At 51.9% G+C, this 23,320-nt stretch overlaps 2 long non-coding RNA genes across 7 annotated transcripts in view; one reads left to right on the top strand and one right to left on the bottom strand.

Moving 5' to 3' along the window:
- Positions 1-10,335: 10,335 nt before the first annotated feature.
- Positions 10,336-20,171, bottom strand: LOC123568664 (uncharacterized). Of its 6 annotated transcripts, XR_012422822.1 has the most exons (5): positions 20,068-20,171; positions 16,536-16,694; positions 13,888-13,992; positions 13,742-13,803; positions 10,336-13,699 (listed from the first exon to the last, which is right to left on the bottom strand). It is a non-coding gene; the product is annotated as an uncharacterized lncRNA (long non-coding RNA). The 6 variants fall into 6 exon arrangements; XR_012422820.1 differs by having other exon boundaries at positions 10,336-13,675; positions 13,749-13,995; positions 20,057-20,171; XR_010581117.2 differs by having other exon boundaries at positions 13,742-13,992; positions 20,057-20,171.
- A 194-nt stretch (positions 20,172-20,365) lies between these two features.
- The window catches only part of LOC123568665 (uncharacterized), a 19,007-nt gene continuing 16,052 nt past the window's right edge, over positions 20,366-23,320 (top strand). Inside the window, exon 1 of the long non-coding RNA XR_010581116.2 lies at positions 20,366-23,320. This exon is cut by the window's right edge and continues 1,710 nt beyond it. This is a non-coding gene — a long non-coding RNA (uncharacterized lncRNA).

The following is a 23,320-nucleotide window of genomic DNA, read 5'->3' as shown; positions in this document are numbered from 1 at the left end:
AGAGAGCGGAAGCTTCTCGGAAGTGAGGAGTCGGAAGTCCATTGGGAGACATTTCTCCACGGATTTCTACACTCATATGTTATAAGCAAAACACTGATCGCCATTGTTCCAGGCAATCTTTTCAAGAACGTATGTACAGCAGACAGCCTTGGATGATAAAAATAATGTCATCTTTCAGAGCGAAGGGCAGGCGTCTTATTGCCCAACACAATGAAGATAATGTTTCTACTTCTGGAACAAAAGACAGGCGTGGTTAATCCTGTTCTAAAAGTCTCCAGTTCTCTCAACTCAAGAGTTCTGAGTTCTCCTGTAATACAATGTACAGCACGTGCAAATGTCATCTGGCCCTTATCATATCATCCTGTGGAAACTGGGGCTCATGGAAGTAGCACAAAATGCCACAGAAATCTTCCATCTACTGCTTTGGCTGTGAGTAATAAACTGTCCTTTGTCTCTGATCCAGGAGTCTCTTGTTTCCTGCCGCCAACACTGAAAATGTGGTAGGCTGCCTTGTTAGCTTCCCTGTGGGGAAAGTCTCAGCTCCTTCGATTTCTGACAGTTGTAGTAAACAGGATGGGTGTTGGCCACAACATGGCTTTCTATAAAAGGAACTATGAGGGCCTCAAAGGTCTATTAACAGGATTTAAGGGACGTCCATAGAAATCAGTAGCAAACATGTTCACTAAATTGTATAATTAACTGGGAAATAAACAGTCCTCCCCACTACTGCCTGTTAATTAAGGAGTTGTTCCCTTTTTACTGGTGTGGATCTTTCTTCTCTGTCTATCACCCGGTGCCTCCCTAACCCTCTCCCAGGCCTCAGTTGCTTTAAAGAAAAAGACTATTAGAAATGAGCCAGTCTCCCCGCCCCAAGGGCAACTGAAGGTCGTCAGCACCAGCCTGCGGGGGAACGGGGGGCTGGGAAGAACTCAAACCTTTCTACTGTGACTGGTGCAGGTACAAAGCCACCATTCTATGCAGTCCCATGGTTAAAACATTGAGGGAAGACGGAAGGTCAGTTGAATGGGTTTGGACGAAGTGTACAGTGTACAAAGGGAAGTAAAGTGATGCTGTGAGTGGAGGCACAGTGTCTGCTAACGATAACCATAAGCATGATTTCAGGTGTTTTCTTTTCCTTCTCAATCTCTAGGTTTCAGTTATCCTAGTCAGTAAGTAGTCAAAATCTACCGAACTCCTGCTACGTATCAATGCCAAATTGGAAAAATAATGCATGCCTCGATTCACAAAACTGTCATGATCAGAAATGCGATAGATGTGAAAACGCTCTGGGAAGAGTGTGCGTAGCAGAAAGGAACTGGAGTGGGCTCTGGGACAGGAGTTTAAAGGGTTCTTCGCCAGCAAATGGTGCTCTCCATGTGCCAAGGCAGCGGAAGAGCTCCCGAGCCAAGCCCGTTCCCAGTGGACGCTGCAGGTTCTTGATGCCCTTTGTCCATGTCCCAATCAATCAGCAGTGACACCCCGTGACCTGCCTGCCTCCCCCACTGCACCCTACAGATAACTGCTCTGCAGCGTGTGACGCGAGGGGACCTGTCTCACCCGAAATCTGGTCTGCCGGAGCCTCCACGCAGCCCTTCGTCCGGCACCGTATCCCGAGAGGCGTTTGGCAGAGCTGAGGAGGCAGAAAGGAAACAGCCTCCCCCGCCAGAAACAAACACATGAAAAGAAAAGAACAAGAAGAAAGCAAGTTTTAAAATCCAATCGCATGGGGAATTTCACAAGAAAAGTGAGGGCAGGCGATGTGTGAGGAGGAGGATGGCCATAGCAAATACACTTCATTATTGATTTATGTATTTTAGAATAATTCTGAGGGAAAAGTGACTGTTTGGGGCCTGTTGATTTGATTTTCGATGTCATACTATGTGTGAAATTATCTAGTCATAGGAAGAGAATAAATAATGCTCTGATTTTCTTGCCAGTCATAACAGCACACCATGCATATTGAAAGCCATGGTAATTTGATAAGAACTGTCACATTCCATGCCATGGTTATTTCTTGTCCCTACTTCTGTGTGCGTGTGTGTGTGTGTGTGTGCGTGTGTGTGTGCGCGCATGTGTGTGTGTGTGGTGGGGGGAGGTTCCGGCTACCCTTCTTGCTATTTTTCTTAATCCTTCTTTTGTGTGGCTATATTATATTTCTCTCTCTCCCTTTCTCTCTCCCATTTCCTCCCTTCCTCCCCCTTCCCTCCTCTCTCTACCCCCTCAATCTCCCTCTCTCCTTCTCTCTCCCATTTCCTCCCTCTCCTCCCCCTTCCATCCTCTCTCTACCTCCTCAATCTCCCTCTCCCTTTCTCTCTCCCATTTCCTCCCTTCCTCCCCCTTCCCTCCTCTCTCTACCTCCTCTATCTCCCTCCCTCCCTCTCTCTCTCTCTCTCTCTCTCTCTCTCAGCAGTCCCCAATGTCCTCACTCCTTCCTTCTAAGGAAGCACTCTCTCCGTCCACTTCTCCAGGTTGGTCCTTCTCTCCTTTGCTCTCACTTCTCGTGGTTGACCTTCGTCTTCCACCTATACTGTCTATCACCACTTTGTTGGCCTGTCCCAATGGAACCACAGGTCCTGGCGGACTCCCCTTGCTCCTGTGGAGAGGAGACAGGGGTGGCACAAGCCACCCTAGAGGCCTGCAGCAGGGAGCCCTGAGAGAAGGTGCTTAGCGGGGGAACAGCTTATAGGGCCAGGGATGACAGGAAGGACCTCAGGTCCGCGAATTCCGCTGTGATTGTTTTCCTGATGAAAGGTACTTAATGAAAAGCTACCCTTGGAGTGAGAGAAACCACTTTTGTTTAGAAAGGAGCTTAAATCTTCCTAAAGTACTGAGCAAGGACTTTTCCCGTTCAAAATCCTTCATAGTGTCTTGTGGAAAGGTAGACACCAGCCTTAGGTTCTAGCGTGAGCCTCACCTTTTATTACTTCGGGATTTCTATGTTCTTAATACAGAACCAAGGAGCATGTTCACTGGCTGTTACACACTGGGGGCCTCCACCCAGATCCAGACTGCGAACGCGGCCTGTGGCTTCACGTCCAGTGCGAAGCTGCCTGGTTTCTGTGAGCCACGTGGAGTCCAGTGGGCACAGCATCCATTACTCCTTACTGCTTAATTCACAGCAATTTAATACCTTTATGCTAGGCTGTGCCCACAGAAGCCCAGAACCCTGGTGAGAGGAAGGGCGGCATTCTCCCCGGGAGGGGGAGGCAACGGCGGAGACGGGGGTGTGGACGGGCGGGGTGTGGACGGGCGGGGTGTGGACGGGCGGGGTGTGGACGGGCGGGATGTGGACGGGCGGGTTATGGACAGACAGTGGTATGGACGGGCGGGGTGTGGACAGGCGGGGTGTGGACGGGCGGGGTGTGGACAGGCGGGGTGTGGACAGACAGGGGTGTGGACGGGCGGGGTGTGGACGGGCGGGGTGTGGACGGGCGGGGTGTGGACAGGTGGGTTATGGACAGACAGGGGTGTGGACAGACAGGGGTGTGGACAGACAGCGGTATGGACAGACAGTGGTATGGACGGGCAGGGTGTGGACAGACAGTGGTATGGACAGACAGGGGTGTGGACGGGCGGGGTGTGGACAGACAGGGGTGTGGACAGACAGGGGTACAGACACACTTGGCTCCGCTGCCCGGAGGAGCTTGCCAGGGAGTGGAGTTGTTGCCACCGAGCTCAGCCCGACCTTCTGCTCCAAACTTTCTTAATTAGATCTCAAGGGAATGAGAAGGAAAAAGGCACCAGAATTTCTGATTTTGCTGTGCCGAGCATATTCCCGTTTATGTGAGAAGTCGGAACGTGGAGCGTGAGCAGGGAGGATGGTCCGCGCGGGACAAGGAGAGCGGTGCAGCCTGAGGAAGCAGAAGGCCGAGGCTGCGGAGGGCACCTCGTGGGGCAGCTTCTCACCAGTGGAAGCCTTGAGGTCTGGAGGAGAAACAGAGTCAGGAGGGGAAGGGCAGATGCTGATCTTCCTCTCGGACACGCAGCAGCCACCAGCCGTCACCCAGAGCACAGGCTCCCCAGACAGCAGCTTGGTCTGCTTTGCGCCCCGTGAACTCCCAACACCATCACGTGGGGCCTGGCCGTCCCTCACTGAGCAAATCTTGACGACCGACTACACTGTGAAAATAAGTCATTCAAAATCTAAGCTGCTGGGACTCTAAATTGTTTTGAGCCTTAAAGGAATGTAAGGGCCTGAGTCAGGTAACAGGAGCTGCAACCTTCGTTTCTCTGATTATAGATTAGCCTTAGTCCTTGTACACACCGTTTGGTTAAATGTTGCAAATGACTAAAAAGCACAAGGGGCAACCCCTCCCTCTTCACTGCTGACCTTCATCTAAATAAACATCCCCCTTCTCTTTCTCACACACAACTTCATGATTATCACAGGGTCTAAGATGAAACATTAAATACACACTTTAAATTGGAAAGGAGATGAAAACCAGTTGTAAAGGAAAGAAAACAAGACCTGAGGAAAAGAAAACAAAGTTATTGTAACTCATAAACCAGCCTTGTGTAAAAAGTGTTTCGATCCTACTAAACCTCTTCTCTGCCTATATAAGCGAGAACTTAACGTTTATCTCAGAGCACTGACCCTATTTCTGTGGGGTCTTTGTCTCCCATTCCCAGCTTTTCGCTTGAATAAAAGCTGTAAACTGGATTCCGGTATTTTTTACTATTTCAGGTTAACAGAACAATGTCATATGTATCCGTTTCCCCAGCACCTATCATGTGAAAGTAATTTAATGTTTGTGCACAGATACTTGACTGTTTAAAACATGTCGTATGTAATAAACCTTTGAAGCCACGGATCCCAGTGCCTCTGAGATGAGACTGACATGCGGTGAGGCTGTGAGCCTACAGGGCAGGCATTTAGAGCTTCCAGGATGCTAGTGGTTTCTTTCCGACACCAAATCTCAACAAACTTCACTCCTGGCACGAGGAGCCTCCAGATTTAGCTGGAGAGGATGACGATGGCGAGGGTGAGCTCAGAGAGTTAACATCTCAGAGGTTAAGAAACCTGACTGCTGGCTGCACAGCAACGTGAATGTACTTAACTTTACTGAACTGTGTCCCTAAAAACGGCTAGGATGGTAAATGTTCTGTTAGGTGTATTTTACCAAACTTTAAAAACAAACAAACCGCTAGTTAATGGTGGAACTGTCCAATCCAGCACTTTCGGACTCCAAGGCCCACACGTTATTTCTTGCCTCTGGGAGACACAGCATTTTCAAGCAGCCTTTTTATCACGTATCCTAAATAAAGATGATTTCTTGAGAAGTAAAATAAACAAATATTCTCGTCCCACCCTGGTACTGCAAGACATGGAAACAGAACAAGCAACTGTGGAATTTCAGTCTGGATGAGACATTGTCCGCCCCTTTTAGCAGCTGATCTGAACCGGAGGCAGAGCTTGTGTGTTGAATTTGGAAGACTTATGTCAGTCCTCAGGGTTACAGGCAGCACTGAGTGCGGCACACGCTACCCCGGCCTGACCTCTCCCTCCTCCGTGGCCTTGGACGGTGGGCTGTCAAACAGGAGGTAGGGATTCCTCTGAGCTTCTAAGAGCATTTTATTTATTTATTTATTTATTTATTTATTTATTTATTTATTTTCCCACAAGTTATTAGGGGTGCAGGTGGTATTTGGTTACATGAGGAAGTTCTTTACTGGCGATTTGTGAGATTTTCGTGCACTCATCACCCGAGCAGTACACGCTGCTCCGTATCTGTAGTCTTTTATGCCTGGCCCCCTCCACTCTTCCCCCCAGGGAAATGCAAATCAAAACCACAACGTGACATCACCTCGCTCCTGCAAGAACGTCCATAATCAAAACATTAACGAGCAGTAGATGCTGGCGAGGAGGCCGTGATCCGGGACACTTCTACACTGCTGGTGGGACGCAAACTGGCACAGCCGCTGCGGAAAACTGTACGGAGATTCCTCAGAGAACTCAAAGTAGAACGACCATTTGATCCAGCAACTCCACTGCTGGGCATCTACCCAGAGGAAAGAAGTCGTTATTCAAAACAGACGCTTGCACACACGTGTTTATAGCAGCACAATTCACAAGAGCGTCTATTTTAGAAAAAGGAGCCAAAGCACGATCATCAGCAGCCAGGAGTCGTGGGGGAAACTGAAATGTTCGAACCACAGGGGAGAAGGCTCAACGGAGAAAACAGTTCCCGTCACAGGAGGGCAGGTTCACGCGTCTTACACCATTTAATCTCCAGCACCACCCTGTGAGGCACGGGTGACTTTTATCACCATTTTATTGATGCCATAAAGAGCCAGTGGGGAAAGGATTTTCTCAGGGTACCACTGACATTGTTCTCAGTCCCGCTCGTCCTTGTCCCTGTCAAGGCCACGGTGCAAAGGTGCCCTTCCGTGCGTGACCCTCATACGTGTCTTCAAACACGCTCACGCTTCAAACACGCTCACACAGACAGCCACACGCAAAAGCCATCCACACGTGCATCACACACAGACACACACACCGGGCACACACCACAAACACCAAACACATACCATAGACACCATTGATACCACACACACCAAATACACTACACACCACACAACCACACATCCACACCACACACATCAAACACAACAAATACACACCACACAAACCACAGACACTGCACACCACATGCACCACACACCTCCCACACCACACACTATACACACACTACACACCAAACACAACCCACACACACCACGCATCACACACACCACACACACTACACCCCATACACAACACATACACTACACACTATACTCCACACACAACCCCCACACACCACATACAACAAACACACTACACACCACACAACCACACATTCACCACACACAACACACACAACAATACACACCACACAAACCACACATTACACACCACGTGTACCACACACCTCCCACACCACATGCACACTACACACCAAACATAACCCACACACACCACACACACACCAAACACTACACACCATACAAAGCACACATCAACACCACAAACACCAAACACAACAAATACACACCACACACTACACACATACACACTTATGCATAGACCACCCACCGCACACACACTGTACACATATAATCACATCACATGGTGCCTTCAAAGTAGCAGGAACGAGGTCAGGAAGTCAGGCTGGGCTGCAGCAGTTGGTGAAGAGGGCACAGGCTCTGCCCACACCCAGGCAGTCCGAGGTGAGGGGTGAGGGGGACAGTCTCCAGGAGGGGCCCGTCGGCCTTGCTGCTCCTCTTCCTAAACCAGTTCCTCTTATCAACCCTGCCTCCGCCAGCTCCAACCCAAAACCACACACGGACGTAAACACAGACACACAGGGACACACAGACACACTGACACACACAGAAACACTGACACACACAGACATACAAACATGCACGCCCAGACACAGACACATATAGACTTAGACGCACACAGACACACACACAGACACACACAACCCACAGATACGCACACAGACACACACACACAGACATATACAACCCACAGATACACACACAGACACACACACACAGACATATACAACCCACAGATACGCACACAGACACACACACACAGACATATACAACCCACAGATACGCACACAGACACACACAGAAAGACACACAGATTCATGCAGACACACACAGACACACACACACAGACACACACAACCCACAGATACACACACAGACACACACACACAGACATATACAACCCACAGATACGCACACAGACACACACACACAGACATATACAACCCACAGATACGCACACAGACACACACACACAGACACACACAACCCACAGATACGCACACAGACACACACAGAAAGACACACAGATTCATGCAGACACACACAGACACACACACACAGACACACACAACCCACAGACGCACACACAGACACACACACAGACATATACAACCCACAGATACACAGACACACACACAGACACACACACACAGACACACACAACCCACAGATACACACACAGACACACACACACAGACATATACAACCCACAGATACGCACACAGACACACACACACAGACATATACAACCCACAGATACGCACACAGACACACACACACAGACACACACAACCCACAGATACGCACACAGACACACACAGAAAGACACACAGATTCATGCAGACACACACAGACACACACACACAGACACACACAACCCACAGATACACAGACACACACACAGACACACACACACAGACACACACAACCCACAGATACGCACACAGACACACACAGAAAGACACACAGATTCACGCAGACACACACACCGTCGGTTGCGAGTGCTCAAGGAATGCAAGCTCATTTGGATGTTGACACAGGCACAATTCCATTAGGAAGGCAAATTTGATGATAAAGATCAACACAGAATGAAACCAAATCTAAATGTCTTCAGGATGGATTTTTAGAATTTTTAGTCCGCAGAGCACACACGCTAATGGCACAGGTCACGTTGCCTAAGGACAACCTCAGCCCTCTGGAAGAAATGGGTCTAGTGACTGACAGTGGGAGATTGTGAGGTGTGTGGCCTTGGACAGGTCGTTCTACACGTTTGTGGCATCGGTAAGTGGGAGGAATCCCGGTGCCTCCCAAGGCTGTCCTGGGAGGAGGTGATGGAAGGCCTGAGAAAGAAGCAGGGAGAGCCTGGCAGCAGGTGCCACTTCATGTTAATTCTGACCACACTCTTTACATCCTTCTGGCTTGAAAGTGGCGAGGAGGGAGCCTGGGCCTCATTTCTCAGGATTTTTCCCAAACTCCCAGGATGTGCACAGTAGGCGGGAAAGCCTCACGGTGCAGCCCGGGCCTGGGGTGGGGGCGGCTTAGCCGTCCACGCACGTCACCCTCCCTCTGAGCTGAGGTGAGACACTCCTCGAGGTGGAGGGGGGGCGTTTGTCCCCACCCCCAGGGGACAACATTTGGCAATGTCGGGCGAAGTTTTTGGCGGCTGCACCTTGGGGAGGGGCGCAGATGCTCCTGGCATCTGGTTTCTTAGTGGGGAGGCTGGAGATGCTGCCAAGTGCCCTCCAGTGCACACAGCAGCCACGGGGAGGGCTGCGGCCTGAGGGGTGGGTGGTGTTGAGGCTGATACCCTGGCCCACCACGACGCCACGATTGGGAAAACTTCTTCAGCTCATCCTTGTGCCCCCAGCGTCCTCGCTCCCACGGCCCAGGAATGGGTCTGGGGGTCGTCGCCGCTTCCATGGGGATGGTATGAGGCTCTCCAGCTTCGTCATGCCTTGTCCGCCCCGTGTTCCCAGCACTGCTGTTCCTCAGCCCAGGGAGTCAGAATCCACAGTCTGAGTCTCCACCAGTGACATCTCAGCTCAGCTGAGTCGTCCCCACTTTCAGAACCGGCTGACAGTGGGGCAGCCAGCCACTCTGTTCTCCATCACGGCGGAGATGCCTTGGAGCCACCGCCGGGGGCCCTCCCCAGCCCGCCCCAGCCTCCTGACACAGTCTCCCCACAGACCCCGCATCAGTCGTGCCCACAGAAAACTCAGAACCGGGAAATGAGGGAAGGACCACAGCCCTGACGGATTGGCAGCAGACAATAGAGGCGCGAGCGTTTGACAAAGCAGTAGGGACACCTCTGACAGCAGAGCTGTGCAGTGAGCAGCTGCTTCCCAAACACAGCCAATTACCCAGCAAGGGCAGGAAGCTTCGGCAGAATTAATCACTGCCTGGAAAACAATTTCACACTAGAATAAACAGGAGAGAGAGAATAATAAATGCATTGCATTGTCCAGTTGTTAACCTGGGCCTTGACATATATTAAAAAACAAGTCAATTACTTCTAGCAGTGACAGAAACTCATCTTGTTTAGCAAAATAAGATAAAGAAGTCTGGGGGTGGAGAGCCGGCGATCTGAGGGAAGACATCCTGAGATGATAAATATCTCATGTCAAGCCCGCAGTCAGCCGCAGGCTTCTCAGAACAGAGGCAGCCAGCCCGGTTCCGTCTGAGGGAGCAGAGCAGGGAGGAACGGCACTGAGCGTTGGAAAGGGAGCGGGCATCAGCTACCAGAGAGCTGTTATAAAATACAGAAGCAAAACATTAAAAAGGCACAGTTATTTTTCAATAGAACCATCCCGTGTCTTTGCGGGAGGGTTTAGCTCCTGCATTCGCACTCTGGGGTCTGGGAAAGGTGCTTGTTCGGTGCAGAACCAGAAACGGAGACAGGAAGACGAGGTTTTTTCCCGAGACAAAGCCAGGTTGTTGTTTTTTTTTTTTTTTTTGCTGCCTGCTGGACAGGTGGCCTTTCTGAATTGATAGCGAGTCACTCAAGAGGCATTTGAAGGAAAACACTTTAATCCTAAGTGAAAGAAGGTTTTCGTGCACACAGTTCATGGTTCAAATAAGTAGAAACCACTTTACTTTTGATTCCCAGGTTGTCCGTGCCGGACAGACTGCACTTTCTGGAGTCTGACACCAGCTCATGTCCAGATCGAATTATATTCTGGGCAGTGGAGGCTTTTGTAATCGACCGGAATTGCTTTTTCTGTGTAAAATGATGGTTGCAGTGCTTGCTGGAGTATAGATGATGCCCTTGAAAATCGCTTAAGATGGCCTCACAAACTTCAGAGTCTGTAATTTCCTCATGCCCTGTAACACGCGAGCCTCACTGGTTTCCTTCCCGGGATCTGCGAGAAGAGGGTGATGTGCGTCAGGTCACCCCGGGCATCTGAGTGGGCCTGGGCTGCTGCCTCTAATCAGCCTCCAGGACACGTCAGACGTGCTTCAGCATCACTCCCGCGACTGACCTCACTCACGCGTGGAAATTTAAGAGGAAAAGGTTTGTTGTGGACGTATCCAAAGAAGGTGCGTCCACGTAGATGCAGTGGCAGAAGGGTGTGGCAGCTCTCCTCACCCATCCCGAGGCTCACAGCGGACACTCCTGTGACGGAAGACGAGAGAAAAGCATCACAGATTCACTGAAGGTTTCATGTGATGCAGGTGCCTGGAGAAACGAAGACCTGAAGCTGCTGGGAACCGTCTGGCTGTGTGCTTAGGGTCCATGAAGAGTGGACACTGGAGAAGTGTGCTTGGACAAAGGGGGCGGTCTGTGGTGCTACACTGAGGCCTCAAGGCCGCTCTGTGTGGCTTCTTCTCGGTTTTCTGCGTAGCATTTCGGCCTCCTGGGTATGGGCAGGACCCCTCTGGAATGAGGGCTCGAAGGGGGAAGGGAAAGAGTGAACTTTATAAACCAAAAATAAAATTCTAAGACCCTACTGACTGAGCAGACACTCCCCTCGGTCTAGGGGACCCCAAAGAAACCTGAAAAACTAGCTCAGGATGTAACGAGAAGAGGGGGTCAGACGTGCCGTGTCATCCCCTCCTCCTCTTGGAGTTCAGAGGCAGCTGACCAGCATTCACATGAAAACGGATCTGAAGACAGACAGCAGACTCTTCGTAGCCACGATATTTCTGATTCTAGCCTGACTCTGGTGTAGCGTCACATGACACACAGCAGGCCCTGAAGGAAGTCAACGTATTTTATCCCAAAACATGTTTATTTGACATACGTTGAGGTGGTTCTGCAAAGCTGTCTCTTGGGGGGCAAATCTACATTCTGCAGAGTCTCCTTCCCTTACCAGGTCTTTCCGGAGACTCTGACACCTTTTAAGGTGTGATAAGAGACATTCCACATCTATTCTCTCTGAAGCCTGCTGCCTGGAGGCTTCAACTACAAGACAAGAACCTTGTCTTCCACAACCCCTTATCCAAACGTAAGCATTTCTTTATGCTGAGTTTCCCTCTCCAAGCGGCACTGAACTCTTTCAAACAAATCCGCCACTCTTTGAACCTTCCCCTTGGCCTGAAAGCCCCTGTCTTCGAGCCGTCCTGCCTTTCTGGGCTTGCCAATGTACACCCTACATGTATCGATTTATGTCTGGCCTGGAACATCTGTCTCCCCAAAATGTATAAACCAAGCTGTCCCCAACCACCTCGGGCGTATGTTCTTCTGAGGCTGTGTCACGGCCCACGGCACAGCCTCAGAACGTGTGCCCGAGGTGGTGGGACACAGTAAACCTCAAGTGGATGGGGACCTGTCTCAGATACCTTTTGGTTTATACTTGTCTATTGTCTACCCAAAGAAGGAAACTGTGGCAAATTTAAAGCAGAGAGTTTTTTGTGCCAAGGTTGAGCACTTCACAGTCGGGGACACACTGAAGTGCTCAGAAAACGAAGGAGAGGCTCCAATTTTTAAAGGAAAAAGGACGAATCAGGAAAGGGGTGATGACACAAGCTGTTGATCAGGAATTCTAATTGGCTTGCAGAAGTAACGTTGACTAGTGATTGGTTATATAGTGTTGAATGACGGGGTGTGAGCTGTGGTATCCGGTGTGGGATGGCCATTCTTGTTAGATTAATTTGTAGCTATTGGTGGCAACACTCAGTCTTGAGTCCATACAACAGGTGGCTTAGAAATGACGACTTACCTCAAGGCACCTGCGGCGTGACTCCTCTCATTTTAACTCTTCCCGGGGCCTGATACTTCCTCACGTTCCTCAGATTAAAACTTTATTTTCTTTCTCACTAGGTTTCGGGGCTTGCTTTGTGGGAGAGGAGGCCCTTGCTTCCATGGCTGCCACGGGGAAGAGGATTGTGGCTTCCGTGACTCACGTCAAAGGCAGAGGCCGTCAGAGCTGGGCTTCTGAAGCCTGCCAGTCTCCTTCAGCTCCAAGTGCTCAGCAGGCGAGAGCCCCACACTGTGGCTGTTGTTCTCAAGGTTATTTATTTGTGAAGCTACATGCTGAGTTGTCTGGGCGCAAAGCCGCCCCCCTCGTCCCCAAGGTGTCTGCAGCACCACGCAGCGCTCTGCCTAGAGTAGGCACATCATCAACGCTTACTGAATAAATGAACACATACCTTTTATTCTTTGCAAGAAAAGTCTTCTGTTTCTTTGTCCTGGCTGCTCTTACCATCTCTCCAGGCTTTTCTAGCCCCAGAGCTGACAGTCCAGCAGGAGATGAAAAACACAGTCAACTTTTGGCCAAAGATTCTAGACCGTGGACGAGGGCGGGCTGGGGACTGGTCTTGTGAAGTGCACGGATTTGAGCTTTTATTAAAGAAAGATCAGTTTCCTCCTGGGAACAGGATAAAACCGAGAGGTTTGGCTGGGGCTGGCAGGGCAGCAGGCGCCATCCACTGGGAGCCTGTGTGCAATTCAAAGAGATGAGAGAAGACAGTCCCCGGGGGAGGAGAACTCATCCAGGAAACGGAAGGGCAAGGATGCGCTGAAAGATAACAGCTGCATTGTTTCCACATTTTCAAAACCTCTGTTAAATGTTCTAAAACCCTCATTGCCTTACAAATCACAAGCCTTTCGCCTGCAGACATAAGAGCGTTTTAGAGATGCAGGTCTCTGGCTGACCCAGGAAACCCTACGTTAAAATGACGAAAGAAACTGCGAATCGGTAGAGCTCAGCACAGCTCCAGACCGAGACAGGCTCCTGTGAGGCGATCGGAGGGGCGGCCACCAGGAGGGCCTGTCTCTGGTCTAGGCTGGGAGGGCAGGACTCTGTCCAGTGAATTGAGGAAGCTGGGAAATGTTTGTTCAATTAAATATTTCAGCTGTCAGCCGGGATACCTGAAATTCCTCCTAAGAATCCAGATCTGGATTTCACACCTTCCCTCCCACGTGTGTGCTCACCTCAGGGCCGTATCATACCTTCATTCCCACGTGTGTGCTCACCTCACACCTTCCCTCCCACGTGTCTGCTCACCTCACACCTTCCCTCCCACGTGTGTGCTCACCTCAGGGCCGTATCATACCTTCGCTCCCGTGTGTCTGCTCACCTCAGGGCCGTATCATACCTTCGCTCCCGTGTGTCTGCTCACCTCAGGGCCGTATACCCCAGAAACCACTGTGCACCTTTGGAGTTTGCCTCGTGAGTTAATGCATTCATTTTCCCCAGCATTGGACAGCAAGCCAAAAGCAGTATCCTGCTGGCATGGAAAATGAAGGAAATAAACTTTACTGTGGGGAGAAACCCAGGAAAGAAAAAACAGGGGCACAACCCTTCAGAAAACCAGACCCTGGGAAAGCGAAAGCCCCCGGGCACACGGAACATCTGGAAAGTGGCTGTGAAAGCACCAAGGGGAGAGAAAGCAAGAAGGGGGGCTGCAGGGGCTCCCAAGAACCTCCCTAGACCCCAGCCCTCTGTTCTCACTGCCTGCCCCTCTCGCACCACTCACGGGTGCTCCTGGATGAAGCTGCAGGCTCCAAGACCTCATCTGAGTCCCACTTAACTGGGCCTTATGCAAGTCACAGGGCCCCCAAGACTGTTAAAATGCCTATCAAGTAAAGATCAGCATTAATTATGACGCAACGAAGGCAGTTGACACCTATGGAACCACGGTGTGCTTGAGCTGGTGGAGACTCATGGGGCTGCAAACCCAGGATCTGCCCTTGCCTTATCAGCTGGAAAACTGTGTTTGCACAGGCAACATGGAGAAGGGCTCTGGGCCCTGCTGATGGTTAAATAGGGGATGAAAATGAAGGATTCTTCCTTTTCCATGACAGTTCCAACCATGAACCTGTGTTCGAAGGGCCAGTCCACCTGCGGCCACCTCTGAAGGCGGCATAGCCCAAATGCACACACCCTGAGAGGAGTGGCTCATTCAAGGTCAAGACAAATGTGGGCGCAGAGCCCCAACCAAGGCTCTTAGCCAGTGACCTCCAGCTGCTGATGGGGGCCTTCTCCGGAATCGAGGGCATGGTCCTACTGCAGAGCCCTGGCCTCCTGCACCCTGCCTGTGCCTCAGCCTCCCAGAGCTCATCTGTCACTGAATTCTAGCCCCAGTGCGCATGTCCAGCCTGGAGCTTTGCCTCTCCTGAGACAGCCTCACCTGCCCCTCTATCTGCCTGTAAGCTCCCTAGAGCAGGATAAGCCATTTGTCATTTCAATGGGATATGCACATTCAGATATTAGAGGCCTCTAATTTACTGGGGTTCCAGGATGAGAGACCCAGGAAATCATTACTGCTTGGTTCTATGAGGCCCTTTAGCGTAACCCCAGAGAAAGCCTCGGCGACCTCATCGGGTGCAGGTGACTCTGCCCCTCCTTCCTGCTGGCTGCCGGCGGGAGGTCCCTGTGTGTTTTGCTTCCATTCGGCAGGCCCTGTGCCCCCCCACACACAGGCAGGCCTGGCTTCCTCTTGGTCACCCCGTGGCCTGCTTCTCACCTCTGCGGGCTCAGTACCAGCGTGTGATGGAGTGTGGCCCATCTCCCGCGGGTGCTGGCGGATCGCAGGAGGTTCCAGGCCCACTGTGCATGGCCCCTGCACCTGCTCCTCAGTCCTCTGCTCCTAAATTTTCTTGTTTTCTCCATATCGGAAAGTGGGGTCTTGCTATACCAGGTAATCTGAGCCCCCGCCAGCACTTGCTGTCACTTGCTTTAAGACAGTCACACGGTGCGTGGGATGCCCTCTGAAGTTTCCATGACAGGCAGCGATCGCCACGGTCCCCAAGACCCGGCGTGGGAACCAGAATTCTGGTCTAGAGGAGACAGAGTTGTGTAGCCAGGAAGCAGCCTGGGAATCAGAACCAAAGAAAAATATCCCAAAATAAAGAGGAGAAGTCCTGTGTGTGGGGGCGGGGGTGGGGGGAGGGGCTGGGTAACAGGAGAGCCCAGTGCATGGAAGCCCAGAGTGCTGTTGTCCCTGCCTATGAAGGCAGCTCACAGAGCATCGGGTCATGCAATGTGACCCACGGCTGGCCAAGGCCGCGGGCCCCTCAGGCCGGTCAGGGGACACGGAGGCCTGGGAGTTTCTCGGGAACTGTGATCTGGAGTAGCTTGCAGGAGACCAACTCATTAGATGAAGATGATGCTTCAGCTCGTATTTCCCAAAAAGCAGAGTCCGGGGCCACGGCTTACGTGCGTTGCCTCACTAAGGAGCACAGTCTCCAGCCCACGCGAAGTGAAGTGGGCAGGAGCTGGGCCACACACACGTGTCACGGAGCTGACGGACGGATGTCATGGCTGAGGTGTACCCGGGGCCATCGCTGACACGCCACACAAACCTCACCTCGAGACCAGTCTCAGCAGGGAAAAGGTGAGACAGTAACCCCTCGTCTGCCTCAAGCTGGTATCTTCCCCAGGGCACATACTTCCCTCACACTTCCAGATGGCCCCGTGGGCTCCACTCGGGTCTCAGGGCACTTTTCTTTCTTACCTAGACTCCCCGGGGCCAGCCCGGATGCGAGGTGCCGTGGACTCGTGCCCCCGAGGTGGACCTGCGTGCTTGCAGTGTTGGCCCCACAGCCACGACTGGGCTGGAGCAGAAGGTAAATCGGGCCCAGAGACAGGAGGGGGAGAACGCAGCCTCCTCAGAGGAGCCTGCAGTGGCATCGCTGTGCTGAGGACCCCCAGCCCTGCAGGGTCGGCCTCCGCCCCACGACGGCCCCACCAGGCCCAGGGCCGGAGTCACCCCTGCTGCCTCGGCCACCACGGGAGGAGGGACTCATGTTTTCCATCTGAACTCACCCCTCAGCCGCCTGCATGGCCGGGAGGAGAGGAATCAAGGTCCTGGAGACTCCCGGAGGTTGTGGCTTTGAAGTAAGCAACACGCCTCCTCCCGGACCTGCCTCCTTGAGGTCTGCAGCATTTAAATACTATAAGGATCACTGGGGTTTCTTTTTCAATCTGTCCAGAGGAAATAAGTAGATTAAGAATTAGCCACGGGGAAACAACAAAGCCTGGGGACAAAGCCGGCGCCAGATGGGAGGTGGCCGGGTCCTCTGGGAGCCACTCGGATTCACTGTGTCCCGTCGGCTCCCGAAGCGGCACCCGGGGGCGTTGGGAGAGACCCACCTCCTCTTCTGCTGCCAGAGCCCGAAGGCACAGCCGGGAACGTGCTACCAGCCGCCCGTCCCCAGGGCCCTGCGTGGAGAGGGGGGTGCTTGGGCAGGGGTTGCCCTGGGCTCCAGCAGGCCCGCGGTAGGCCCTGTTCTAATTCAGTTTGTGCCCATATCGGGCACGTTTTAAGCTCTTTTTCTGTGGTGAGGGAGCTCACAGGCTTCCTGAGGAGACGAGCTCTCCACTGAAATTCCGTCTAAGCATCTGAGCTTCACTCACCGCCCCACCCCCCCCGGGAGGGAGCCTGACGGAATCACGGTTTTGTTCTCGTTCCAGCACGAGCCATAGGACAGAGATTCGTGTGTTAACACTCACTCTGACGCTGAAAGAAAGGAGTGATTATTCCCCTTTTACAGAGGAGGAAACTGAGTCTCAGGGGTGTTAACTGCGTGGCCAGCAGTCAAAGAGCCGAGGGGGATGGAGACGGGATGTGCGGCCGGTGGGGCTTCCCGGGGCTTGAACTACAGACACCGCATCCCTGAGGGAGGATTTCACATGACCTGCCTGTGGAAAGAAAGAGTCAAGCTGTTTATCTGTTCTTCAAGTAGGTATCCACCCACGGTTACAATGGAGAGGGTTTATCTTCACGCTTTTTTAAAAAATCGGCTTTAAAGAGCAACCAACAGATTTGGCTCAGGGCAGTAACCGAGGGCAAACGCGTTGCTGGCAGGGAGTGCAGCTGCGGGAGCATTTTGGTGCGTTTATGTTCAAGGGTTTGACTTTTTAATTTTCTTTTTCAAAGCAAAAGTAGCTTCTAATTTTTCATCTTAGTGTGTCCAGCGCATCAGTTCCTCTTGTGCCCGTGTATACTCAGCAAAGTTTAAATGCAGCTGCCCTGGCCCTCGGGGATCCGCAGATTCTGGGTGAACGATGGTGAGGGGTCCTCAGGCCAGACAGCAGCAGTAACTTCTCCCAGGTGCTTCTCACTGTCTGCCTGGACTCAACGCTGTCAGCTCTAATTGACCCTTTAAATGGTGTGGTGCTGGGGGGTGTGTGTGTGTGTGTGTGTGTGGGTGTGTCTGTGTGTGTGTCTGTGGGTGTGTCTGTGTGTGTGTGGGTGTGTGTGTGTCTGTGTGTGTGTCTGTGTGTGTGTCTGTGTGTGTGTGTGTGTCTGTGTGTGTGTCTGTGTGTGTGTGTGTGTCTGTGTGTGTGTCTGTGTGTGTGGGTGTGTGTGTGGGTGTGTGTGTCTGTGGGTGTGTCTGTGTGTGTGTGTGTGTGTGTGTGTGTGGGTGTGTCTGTGTGTGTGTCTGTGGGTGTGTCTGTGTGTGTGTCTGTGTGTGTGTGTGTCTGTGTCTGTGTGTGTCTGTGTGTGTGTGTGTGTCTGTGTGTGTGTGTGTGTCTGTGTGTGTGTCTGTGTGTGTGTCTGTGTGTGTGTCTGTGTGTGTGTGTGTGTCTGTGTGTGTGTCTGTGTGTGTGTGTGTGTGTGGGTGTGTGTGTCTGTGGGTGTGTCTGTGTGTGTGTGTGTGTGTGTGGGTGTGTCTGTGTGTGTGTCTGTGGGTGTGTCTGTGTGTGTGTCTGTGTGTGTGTGTGTCTGTGTCTGTGTGTGTCTGTGGGTGTGTCTGTGTGTCTGTGTGTGTGTGTGTGTCTGTGTGTGTGTCTGTGTGTGTGTCTGTGTGTGTGTCTGTGTGTGTGTGTGTGTCTGTGTGTGTGTCTGTGTGTGTGTGTGTGTGTGTGGGTGTGTGTGTCTGTGGGTGTGTCTGTGTGTGTGTGTGTGTGTGTGTGTGGGTGTGTCTGTGTGTGTGTCTGTGGGTGTGTCTGTGTGTGTGTCTGTGTGTGTGTGTGTCTGTGTCTGTGTGTGTCTGTGTGTGTGTGTGTGTGTCTGTGTGTGTGTGTGTCTGTGTCTGTGTGTGTCTGTGTGTGGGTGTGTGTGTCTGTGTCTGTGTGTCTGTGTGTGTGTGTGTGTGTGTCTGTGTGTGTGTGTGTGTGTGTGTCTGTGGGTGTGTGTGTGTGTCTGTGTGTGTGTGTGTGTGTGTGAGAGAGAGAGACAGAGAGAGACAGAGGCAGACAGAGCACGTGCAAAGGACTTTCTTCTCCTTTGAATGACCAGGTGACCTCAGCTGCGGCCGGGTGAGGAGCTGCTTCTCTTCTGTCCCGTGAGCGTCTCCCGGGTATTTTGCCAGCCTCATCCTTTCTGTGATCACAGATGGAATTTCTACGTTTCTGACACCAGCCCGACAGCAATTTAATTCTCACAAGGTATTTCCCGAGATTGCTGGTGCCCAATTCCTGAGCCTCCCTGGACACAGAGCAGCACCCGGGCACAGTAGTTGGCATGACGAGACCACAGGATGCCAGGACTGGGAGTGACGTCGGAGACAATAACCCACACCCCAGCCTTGAATCCTGAAAGAAGTTTGCTCGTGGGGAAATTAGGGCCAGGCGTGTGCAGTGGCTCTGCCAGTCATGCCTTGTCCTTCCTCCATCCAGCAGGCCCTTCTCAGGAGTGTGATAGAGGCAGAGGCAGAGCGGAACGGGTGAGTTTTCCGCACTGCTGAGCTGCCCGGGTGCGAGGCTGGCGGGGAGCTTGGGACGCACGGGAGGGCCCTACACCCACCTCGTGTGAGCTCCGAAGCCCAGGAGCAGAGAGGAGGGTGGAGCAGCACTGTCCCTCCCGCACAGGGATATACTTAACGTGTGTTCCCATAGCTACACTCACAAAATGCCACAGAGGCTTCCAAAACCCATCTGTTTGGAATGTATCCAGGGTTTACACTGAAAATACCAAAATCCTTAAAGACTTCAGCCTCACAAGAGGCTGGTGATTTGTAAGTTTGCATCCCGCATGCGATCTGGACGCCATGTTCCCAGCTCAGGGAGACGTTACAAGTTCCCCCTAAACCCACTGCTCTGAGCAGACTGAGCAGCCAGTCCTGCTCCTCAGGCGCCCGAGGCCTCGTGCAGCGAACTGGATTCAGGCCCACACTCATCCTCAGGTGCTGCCCCTGTGCTCATCCTGTCTCACAAGCAGCTCGGCCTCTCCCCAGTGCAGAGACCGCTTTTCTCCATTTGCTTTTCATCGCCCCACCCCACACTCCAGGTGGCACCAGCCTGTTCGGGCCCTGCTGATGCCCAATAAATGCCCGTGCCCAGCAGGCTCATGGTCCAACCATATGTAACCCCCATCTCCCCCACACCCAGTCCGTCCGCACCTGTCTCCCACCTGCAGGATCACAGCTCACATGCGGCAGCTCGGTCCCTCGGCGCTCACACAGGAGCCCTCCTGTGCGGACAGCAGCACCAGCACCGGCCTGTGGGGGCTTTGGCAGCCCATCCGGGGTTGGGTGTGGTCACGTGGGAAGGAAGGACGGGGGCAGGAGGCCGAGAAGGACGAGCACATCTGAGGCAAGCAGGAAAATGTTGAGCCTCTGAGTCATGACCTCAGGCCCCCCTCCAGCTTTCACGGCCCCACATGACCTCCCTGGGACCTGAAATCCGGCATCCAACAGACAATGCGGTTCTCAGCTCTCAGATCTCCCGGCTCCAATCAGAATTCAGCTCTGAGGCTCAGCGTTTATCATGTAATCTTTCCAGCGAGCACGAAGCAAAGCAGTGCTGACCAACTCCACTTCCCCAAACACATTTCTGTTTGTGTATTTACCTGTGAGTGATGCAGAAAGCACGAGTGTTAATGCCGCCCTCTGCTTGGGCCACACTTGGTCGTGCCATCGTAGCCACCAGGTGCCTTCCTGTCCTCCAGATGGCAGGGCCACAGGAAGCACCTGCAGGGCCCCCAGCAGAGGCAGGGCCCAGACTCAGGGGTGCGGCCACAGTGCAGTTCCCACCGATTCAAACACATGAGAGCATCACTGTAAAAGTAACACCTCCCAGCCTCAGCATGGACCTGCTCCCATCACACTGTCTTATCTGCCAGAACCTGCGTCCAGTGACGCCAAGCCAGAGGCTGCCGCCAGGTGACGGAGCCGTTCACCACCACAGGGCAGCAAGACCACTGCCGCCTCCCACAGAAAAACCCATCCTCTGTGTAGCTACAGGGGCTGACTTTGTTCCCAGCCCTGCCGAGCACTTGTAAATCAACACCGAGGATTCGATGACCTGCTCACGCTTGACTTAGTCAGTGCGTGTTGCCACGTGCCTCACACTGTCTCAGCAAACCCTCAGAACCACCTAAGACACCCAGAAATGCAGGCTCCCGGGGTGAGGGAACTTACGCAGTCTCTCAGCTGGTGGGAGGCAGGGCTGTGAACCGAACGCAGTTCTCTCTAAAAGGCAGAGCGTTTCCCCTCCACACCTTGGCTCACTTTGTGATTTATCAATGAGGCACAATCTTATCTTAAAATAGTAATCTGCGCTGTGTTCTAATTTTTTTTCCTCCCCACCCCACCCACCTATTCAGGCAGAGTCAGACCCTTTCCTGGTTATCATTCAATGGCTGGTTTTCTTCTCAACATAAAAAGCAAAAGAAGGTTGTCATTAATTACTATTCCTGTCCATTGTAAAAGATGCTACCAACTTAAGAAATGCTTCTCAGTGCCTAGGTCGGGAGAAAGAGGGGGAGATGTGGAGAACAGGTGGTGGCTGAGAAGACAGACTGGGAGGACAGACATGGAGGCACGCAGCCGGAACAGCTGGTCTCGCCCCGGGGAGACGTCTAAGGAAGGTGGGTGTGGAGCGGAGAATGCTCCCCCCAGTGCCAGCTCTAGAAAGACACCCAAACCCCCAGCACTGAAGGGCTGCGTGGACTGAGATGTGCGCCCTCTCTGCAGAGACCAACAGATGACCCGGGGCTGGAAGGCCCCCAGGCTTTGGCACAACATACCCCATGGGGAGCTTTACGTCACTGAGAGGAGCCATGAAAATGAATGAGGTTGGAATTTCAGCCAGCCCAGTAGAAAGGAACTAATCGCAAAAGTTCAGGTGATTTTTTAAAAAATGCTGAGTTTCTTGTTGCCTTAGTGCAAGGTTTTATCTGCTTATTTAATCCTGATGGAAGCACCTTGCATGAGCGAGCCCAGCCTCGCCTGTACCCTCTGGAGCACCTGGACTCTATTTTGCTTATCTTCCCTTACCGGAATCTAAAGGCATCAGGCAGGTTGCCTGTTTTCCATCCAGATGTGCTGTCTCCTCTGTGCTGAACTGGATGGACGGGGAAACCACGGTGTGAGGAGAGCTGCGCCTGAACTCGCAGGAGGGTGGGGAGGCAGTGTAAGGTGGGTTGAGGTGTAGCATAAGCAGCCCTTCAGATCTACCTAATGCCTGGCAAGAAATGGGCATCACCAGGACAAACGGCACGGACATACCGGCGGGCACTGGCTTTGAAACAAAGGTACAGCCCTGTGATTTCCGTAGCAAGGAGTCTAGGACACTAGGCTGGAATCATAGCACGCCGTGGTCAAGGTAAGGAGGAGGAGTAACACTCTGTTAACTTCCATCAGAGGTTACCCAGTCACCTCAGAGCATCTGCCCGTGTCCTGCAGAGCTCCAGGAAGGACAGACACGTAACTTCACTCAGAATTACTTCTAGTTTATAGCAACCCTGCTATGGTTGCACAACCCTCCTGTTGCTCTTTCTGAAGTCTGGCTGAAATCGGGGTATGGCTGCAGCGTTGTCTGCTGTCAGGAATTCAGCACAACCGTGGAAATATATAAAACCAGCGTGGTGGATGCACATTTAGGAAAACTGCCCCGAAGTCAGAGGCGACGAACCAGACGTACCCTCAGCAACATGAGCGATGGGGTAAAAAGGAAAAAAATAAGAAAAGGCAACACATGATCCGAAGGACAGCACCCCTGAGGACTATTAATAAATAAATGGAGACAGGCGTCAGCAGGATGGCGGATTAGGAAGCTCCAGCCCCTTCAGCTTTCACAGAAACACTAAATAAACCACACGGGACGGGCTAAAAAAATTTTATGGGAGCTCTGGAAATCATGAGACACTTTTGATTTAAAGACATATGAGTTGAAAGTGAAAGTATAAAAAAGGATAATTTATATGAATAATAACCAAAATAGAGCAGGGGTATCACACTAATGTCAGGCAAAATAAACTTCAAGTCAAAAACGGATACGAAAGATGAAGGACAAAAGGCATCATAGGCCCAAAGGGTCAATTCACCAAGAAGATAAACACTTACAAATATTCATGCACCAAGCATCAGAGCCCCTAGTCATGTGAAGCACACGCTGGCATCACTGAAGGGAGGAATAGACAGCTCTGCAATGGGAATAGGAGGCTGCAATGCCTCTCTCTCTCTCGCTCTCTCTCTATATATATATATACACACACACATATATATAATATCTCTATCATATATATAGTATATAGATGTACATATGATATATATACATACAGATATATATATGTCACTCATAGATCAAACAACCAGACAGGCATGCATTGAACACAGAGGGCTGAACAACACCGTAGACCCACCAGACCCCACAGACACGTA

The sequence above is a fragment of the Macaca fascicularis genome, chromosome 14 (assembly GCF_037993035.2).
Source record: "Macaca fascicularis isolate 582-1 chromosome 14, T2T-MFA8v1.1".
NCBI classification, from domain to species: domain Eukaryota; kingdom Metazoa; phylum Chordata; class Mammalia; order Primates; family Cercopithecidae; genus Macaca; species Macaca fascicularis.
Note: the sequence above shows the minus strand (reverse complement) of the source record. Positions and strands in the feature narration are given on the sequence as shown.